General features: G+C 38.0%; 1 long non-coding RNA gene across 1 annotated transcript; it reads right to left on the minus strand.

Moving 5' to 3' along the window:
* Nucleotides 1–2,690: 2,690 nt before the first annotated feature.
* On the minus strand, nt 2,691–5,783 carry LOC139433242 (uncharacterized). Its single transcript, XR_011642803.1, has 3 exons — nt 5,664–5,783; nt 4,625–4,769; nt 2,691–2,794 (listed from the first exon to the last, which is right to left on the minus strand). It is a non-coding gene; the product is annotated as an uncharacterized lncRNA (long non-coding RNA).
* Nucleotides 5,784–6,804: the final 1,021 nt, after the last annotated feature.

Consider the following 6,804-nt stretch of genomic DNA (forward strand, 5'->3'; position numbering starts at 1 on the left):
AAGCCAGGAAAAGGCTAGTCACTGTGACCTTTTTACCTGTGCTGGACTATGGTGATTTGATATATATGAATGCACCTGCCCATTGCCTGGAAAAGTTAGATGCTGCGTATCACAGTGCTCTGAGATTTGTTACTAACTGTAAAGCACTTACTCATCACTGTACCCTGTATGCCAAGGCAGGTCTGCCTTCACTAACTGTACGGAGGCTCAGTCATTGGTACATGTTCATTTATAAAGCCATGTTGGGTAAACTACCTTTTTATATCTGCTCTCTGATCTCTCGACGAATTGAAAGTACGTATTGCCTGAGAACTCATGATGTTGTTTTATTAAATGTGCCAAGTGCTAGGACTGTCTTAGGGAAGAAAGCTTTTAGATGTGCAGCTCCACTAAATTGGAACAGTCTGCAAACCTGCTTAAAACTGAGCACTTTGGTTCCCCTGCATCATTTTAAAACTTGGCTGGGTGACATGCTGTTTGATACTCATGGTACCGGTCACTGTAAATAGAGTTTTGTAAACTGTACCCTGTACATTATGTTGTATGTCATCCTTATTGTTGTTCTGTTGTTTTTATGTTACATGTGTAACTAATGTCCTGCAGGTCACCCTTGAAAAAGAGATCTTTTGATCTCAAGGGGCTTACACCTGGTTAAATAAAGGCTACAAAACAAAACAATGCAATACAACCCTTAGCAAAAAAATCTATAGAATACTATAGAAAAATTCTATAGAAAATTTCTGTAGAATACTACAGGATTTTTGCGGATATACTATAGAAATTGCCTACGTGTTTTACTATAGATTCTGGGAAATAATCTATAGAAAAATCTATGGACACATTCTATACAAAATGTCTGTAGAATACTACAGGATTTTTGCGGATATACTATAGATTCTGGGAAATAATCTATAGAATACTATAGTATAGAAAATATACACTGTAGATGTTTTTTTGTAGAAAATAGTCTATAGAATCCTATAGAAAACCCCATGGATGCTTTCTATAGAACTGTTCTGGAGAATACCATAGAATTTGTGACCTATATTCCATAGAATCTATTGATGTTTCTATAGAATTTCTGTAGAATATACTGCAGAATATTGGCAAATATTCTATAGAATGTACCTATGGATTTTACTATAGATTCTGCAAAATAATCTATAGAACATTGCTATTGTTTTCTATAAAATGGTTCTGCAGAATTTATAACATTAATTTACGGGAATTGTCCTTAAATATTTTACAGGTTTTACAGATGTATCTGCTCTTTTTACAGTCAATAACGTTTAATAAAAGTACAGCACTAAAACTTCTATGGGCAAAAAAACCGGAAAAAACGGTCAAATGACTGGCAGCAGGCTGCCAAACAAAAACCATAAAATTAAAGTAAAAATACTTTAACTGAAATAAAGTGCAAAAGCAATTAGTATACAGAAACTGTCCTTAAATATTTTAGAGGAAACTTTCCTCTCTTTTCAAAATCCGTTGTCTTAAAATGTTACATTAAAATACCTTAAATAAAGTTCTGATGAGAAAAACAGTTTTTTACATTTTCTTTTATTAGATTTGTATGATCAAACACTAAAATAAATACAGAACCTAAAGAGCTAGAATACTGTTATTTTACAGATTTTTTCTAACATATTCCAATCAAACGGGTTCAACAAAATGACATCACAAAATGTTCTGTAGGAAACAATTACTCTGAAAACTTAAAAATATTTGTAGAATTATAGTACAACTAATAAATACAGCATTTCATATTTAAACATCATACTTATAAACAGTAGAAACAAAAAGTAAGTTGAATTTTTTAAGATTACTTTGAAACATTCAACTGAAAATAACAGAAATGGCAAAATGGCGACATATGTTCACATTGTCAATGTGAAGGAGCAGTGTGCAGGATTTAGTACGTCTAACAATGGGGATGTAGGTTCCAACCAATGGATAACTTGTTCACTCACCCTCCTATCCCAAGTTTGTAGGATAATGTATATTGGCTGCAAAAAACTTGAGGCCCAATCATGTTTCCTCTGTCCATTCTGTGCTACTGTAGACGTGGCAGTGCAACCTAGAGGACAAAAAGATCAGAATTAGAAACGTGTTTATTGCCAGGTATGTTCACACGTATGAGGAGGTGTCGTACATACAAATAAAAAAAATGTAAAAACTACACAGATAGCGAACTATATTAAGAAATAGAATGCAATAAATTATAGAATATAAAATATTGGCAGTAAGCAATATTTAAACATTGCATTATTTACCATCCTGTGATCTCCATGCAGAGTCTGCGTTGTGGCTGAGGTAAAGTGTCAGTGGGGGGGGGCGGGCCTTGTTGAGGTGCCGAGAGGTTCTGGTCCTGATGGAGAGAGGTTTTGGTCCTGATGGAGAGAGGTTTTGGTCCTGATGGAGAGAGGTTCTGGTCCTGATGGAGAGAGGTTCTGGTCCTGATGGAGAGAGGTTCTGGTCCTGATGGAGAGAGGTGTTGGTCCTGATGGAGAGAGGTGTTGGTCCTGATGGAGAGAGGTTCTGGTCCTGATGAAGAGAGGTTCTGGTCCTGATGGAGAGAGGTTCTGGTCCTGATGGAGAGAGGTTTTGGTCCTGATGGAGAGAGGTTCTGGTCCTTATGGAGAGAGGTTCTGGTCCTGATGGAGAGAGGTGTTGGTCCTGATGGAGAGAGGTTCTGGTCCTGATGGTGCGCAGCCTCCAGCCAGAGGGTTGTGTTGAAGGCAGAGCTGAAGTCCACAAACAGGATCCTGGCATAGGTTCCTGCTGTGTCCAGGTGCTGGAGGAGGAAGTGAAGTGATAACTATTAGTAAACCATAATGATGGATGTTATTATCAGGGCATTGATTATTTCATAAGTTTAGAAGGGGGGAACATAGTCTAACAACAGTTAGCTTTTGTTAATTTTACCTCGAGACAAACTTGTGAGACTTGTTTCTGAAATCCCTTTCTCTTAAAGTGAATAAATAAAAAATAAAACAATGGAGGTGACCCTAAAACTAACCACTGGATTGCTTGTCTAACATGACCTAGTCCATAAGTGAGGTAAGGGTGGGAACAATCAAACACACCCTCCCAGGCACTACGTGTTAGCGAAGTACAACTGGGATTTCGAAGAGGAAGATATGCTTGCTCAATTCTTAATAATAAAGAAAAACCAACAAATTGAGCACTTGAGTTTTCATTAGCAGCGCCTAGCTACAGCTGTGGAGCTTCGGTCAATACCACTAATGCCCCTTTCACACCAGCGCCTATTCAGCTCCGGCTCGGAGCTAGAGCCTGAAAAGCGCCGGGTTTTCCTGTTCACACCGCAGCGGCGCCAGCTCTTAGCTCCGGAATCCGCTTCATTTCCAGCTCCAAAAAATTGTCGGTCCAGAGGCAAGAGCTTTGGAGCTAAGAGGCGACGTCGCTTACGTCTCTCTTACGTCGAGGCGTGCAGGAAACTAAACCCAACTCCCCTGAACATGGGTCGACTGTCATGCCTGCCTACAAGCAGTGTGCTTATAAACACACTTTATAAAGTCAGGCAACACTAACCAGGCTTCGTGTGATTCTGTTTATTTGTACCTTACTTTGACTATCCGTTCACTGTTATCGATCATTGTGGAGAGAGGCAGACGTGTTGTTTTGTATTATTGCAGCTATCGGATGCAAGTAGTCAGTTTAGCTTCGGTTGCTATGCCAACATCACCCGTTTTATACCAGAGAAACTTTCATAACAGTGTTGTGATACCAAACAGCGTCAATTCAGACTGACACACATTCACTTAGGCTAAGGGGAACTGGGGATATGCATCAGCTGCTTGTGTGAGTCGGACAGTGAATACTTTAGAGCGGCCACTGCAGTGTGAGCTAACCGGGAGCTAACGGGAGAATAAACTCGAGTGGAAGAGCAGCCAATACTGCAGCGGTCGGTAAATGCTGCAGAAACACATTAATAAACAATGAACCACGGCACTCTGGAGAAAAGTATAAGGTTGGAGAAGTCGTTATTCAATTTATTCTGGCTTCATGTGATTAAAAGCAACACGATCATCGACCCGACGCAGTTGTTGTTGTTGTTGTTGTGAGCGCCGTAATGGCTGCCGTTGGGGAGCAAATCAGCGATGTAAACGGTGACGTCATGACGCAACAGGGGCAGCTCTGGAGCGCCAGTGGGCGGTGTGCACAGAGCGGGAGCTGAAAAGGGAAACCGGAGCTGAACCAGAAAAGCTCCCGCTCGGAGCTAGAAACTGAAAAGCGCTGGTGTGAAAGCTGCATAACAGTCCATTTCCTTAACATGGTACATATCGATGAATCTATATTTTCATCTTCAGGTGATTAAATCTGCATACTGTCCCTGTACAATAAGATTCAAGCATTTTGTAATCCAGTGAGGAAATTCAAGACCAGTAAATATTGATTGATTAAACAACACTAAATAAAATGTTAGTGCTTTCTTCAAACTCAGACTCTCTGCTGCGGCTGTACCTCAAAGACAAAACAATTGTCTTATGATCTTTGTTGAACAAGGTCTGATTGTCCTGTACATGTACAATGTGGGGTATTTTTAAATACTTTACTAAACCACATTCAATACTATGTTAGACACAAGTTAGTTATTACTCACATATCAAAGTCTTTTCATCTCCAAGATGGAAGAATAGCTGGGTGCTGCCTGGAGAGACTGATGAGGGACACAGGCTGGCGTCAGCAGCTTTCCACACAAAGCCATCACATCTTCTCTTCCATAGTCCTCGCTGTCCACTGGTGCTCTGTAAAAAGAGTGAACATCACAGCCGTCATGTTAACCCTTTCTTACACAACAACATACAACCAACATGTGTCAAAAGTGACCCGAATTAGTTTTAATTGTAAATATCTTTGCAATAAATTACTTTAACCATTCAGGATTCCAGGTATTCCTCAATTAACCTGTTTTGGATCAACACCAATTTGTATTTTTCCCTTTCTTACTTTTTGAATAAAAATAATGTTTGTATCACTGCACTTCTAAGGCACAACATGGGTCAAACATTACCCGTATTATTTTTGCTATGTTATTTCATGCATGGCTGAGTGTTTCTTTACTATACATTTTCAAAAATAATTATTTTAGCAGTGATTTGGACCAAGCATGTATGATGTAGTAATACAAAAAGTATTTTAGTTCACACAGTGTGACATTAGCTAGTCATGTTAGCTTGTAATATATAGAGCAGAGCTAACTAGCAAGTTAGCCAAACGTTAGCGGTTAGCTGTTTATGCTATGCTAGCTGTTACTGAACATTAACAAACTAGATTCCGCTATAAGAAAGCTGTGAAACTTTACATTAAACTTGGCGACAACATTGTGACACCCCGCTGCATGTTTATGTGTAATTCTCCCGTGTTGGAGACGAGAGGGTGGGGGGGCAGCACTGCAATAAACTGTAAGCTAACGTTAGCAGCCACCTGTTAAGCCAGGTTTTCCGGGCGCAACATCTTGCAAGAAACAGCATGTCAGGGCTTCTTAACATTTAACAACCTATTAATGATGAATACCAATTTAACGGGAAGAAACTCAGCTAACTAGAAGAAGAAATGTAACCTTAAATAAAAAATAAAACATTCACAAACTAAGGATTATCTAAATACATATTTAACTCCATTACAGTTGCAGGACTCACCAGATCTCAAGTCTTCTGTTCTTTGTTGACGTCCCGATGCTCATATTTAACGTGTAAAACGATCCCGATATAAATCCATAAAATCCTGCAGCAGACATACAGACAGACAGCTGTAGCTTGCAGGAGGAGACCCACTCAAACTGACGTGCATGTTTCAAATGTGAACGACAGGCGCGGACAGTTCTCATTGGCAGGTTTCTTCGATGACGTTTATATTAACCAATCAGGAGTGTTGTGGACTCATTCCAAACATGCCTGACTTGTCTGCCGTGTTTTGGCTGAATTCTATTTCAATTGCCGTAGCTCTGGCTGTCGGCCAGAATCCGAAAACCATACATTATACTGTAAAACTAAGGCTTATTACTGTGTATTGACCAATGGGAGAAAAAAAAAAACAGCAACATAAATAAAACAAGGATAACTGTGACTTGTTGAGTAAATAACAGTGTGTGTTTTAAACCTTGATCCTCCCTGCAGAAATGTCTCCACTTTCTATCATTTTAATTTGTTTTAATGATATTGTCAACTGTAGATGTTTACAATATAGTAAGTTAGGAATTTAATGAGAACATATTTATTTACTTTTGTTTCAACATTGGATATTTTGTGTTTGTGGTGGATTCAATCGAATATTGAGAAAATTATGTATGTAAAAAGGTTTTAATTACATTTTACGTTTTTTTTAAGTGGACGCTTTTTTTTACAGTTTTATGATTACCTTAAAATTACAAAGAAAATCTTAAAGTCTTATAATAGTAATACACTTTTATATTACGAGTTACATATTTAATTACAGATAATACTTTTTATTTGACGTACATCTGCATTTATTTTCTGAAAGTGCAAAAATACTGTAAATATTATATAGTAAATTTACTGTAAAAAAAAAGGAAATAAACGTTATTTGTGGTTATTGTCAAAATACTGAAAATAATGTTTTGGGTTGTTAATTTATAGTTAATATCTGCCATTTTACAGGATTTTGCAAGTTATTTAAAAAAACATGATACTTACTATAAACATTTACAGTTATTTCCTGTAAAATTACGATCTTTTTTTACAGTATATAATAGACTGCAAAACAGAGTAGAGTACTGCAGACTCCAATGAGTTGTTTATAACAGACTCACACTAACAATAG

This window comes from Pseudochaenichthys georgianus, chromosome 3 (genome assembly GCF_902827115.2).
Source record: "Pseudochaenichthys georgianus chromosome 3, fPseGeo1.2, whole genome shotgun sequence".
Lineage (NCBI taxonomy): Eukaryota > Metazoa > Chordata > Actinopteri > Perciformes > Channichthyidae > Pseudochaenichthys > Pseudochaenichthys georgianus.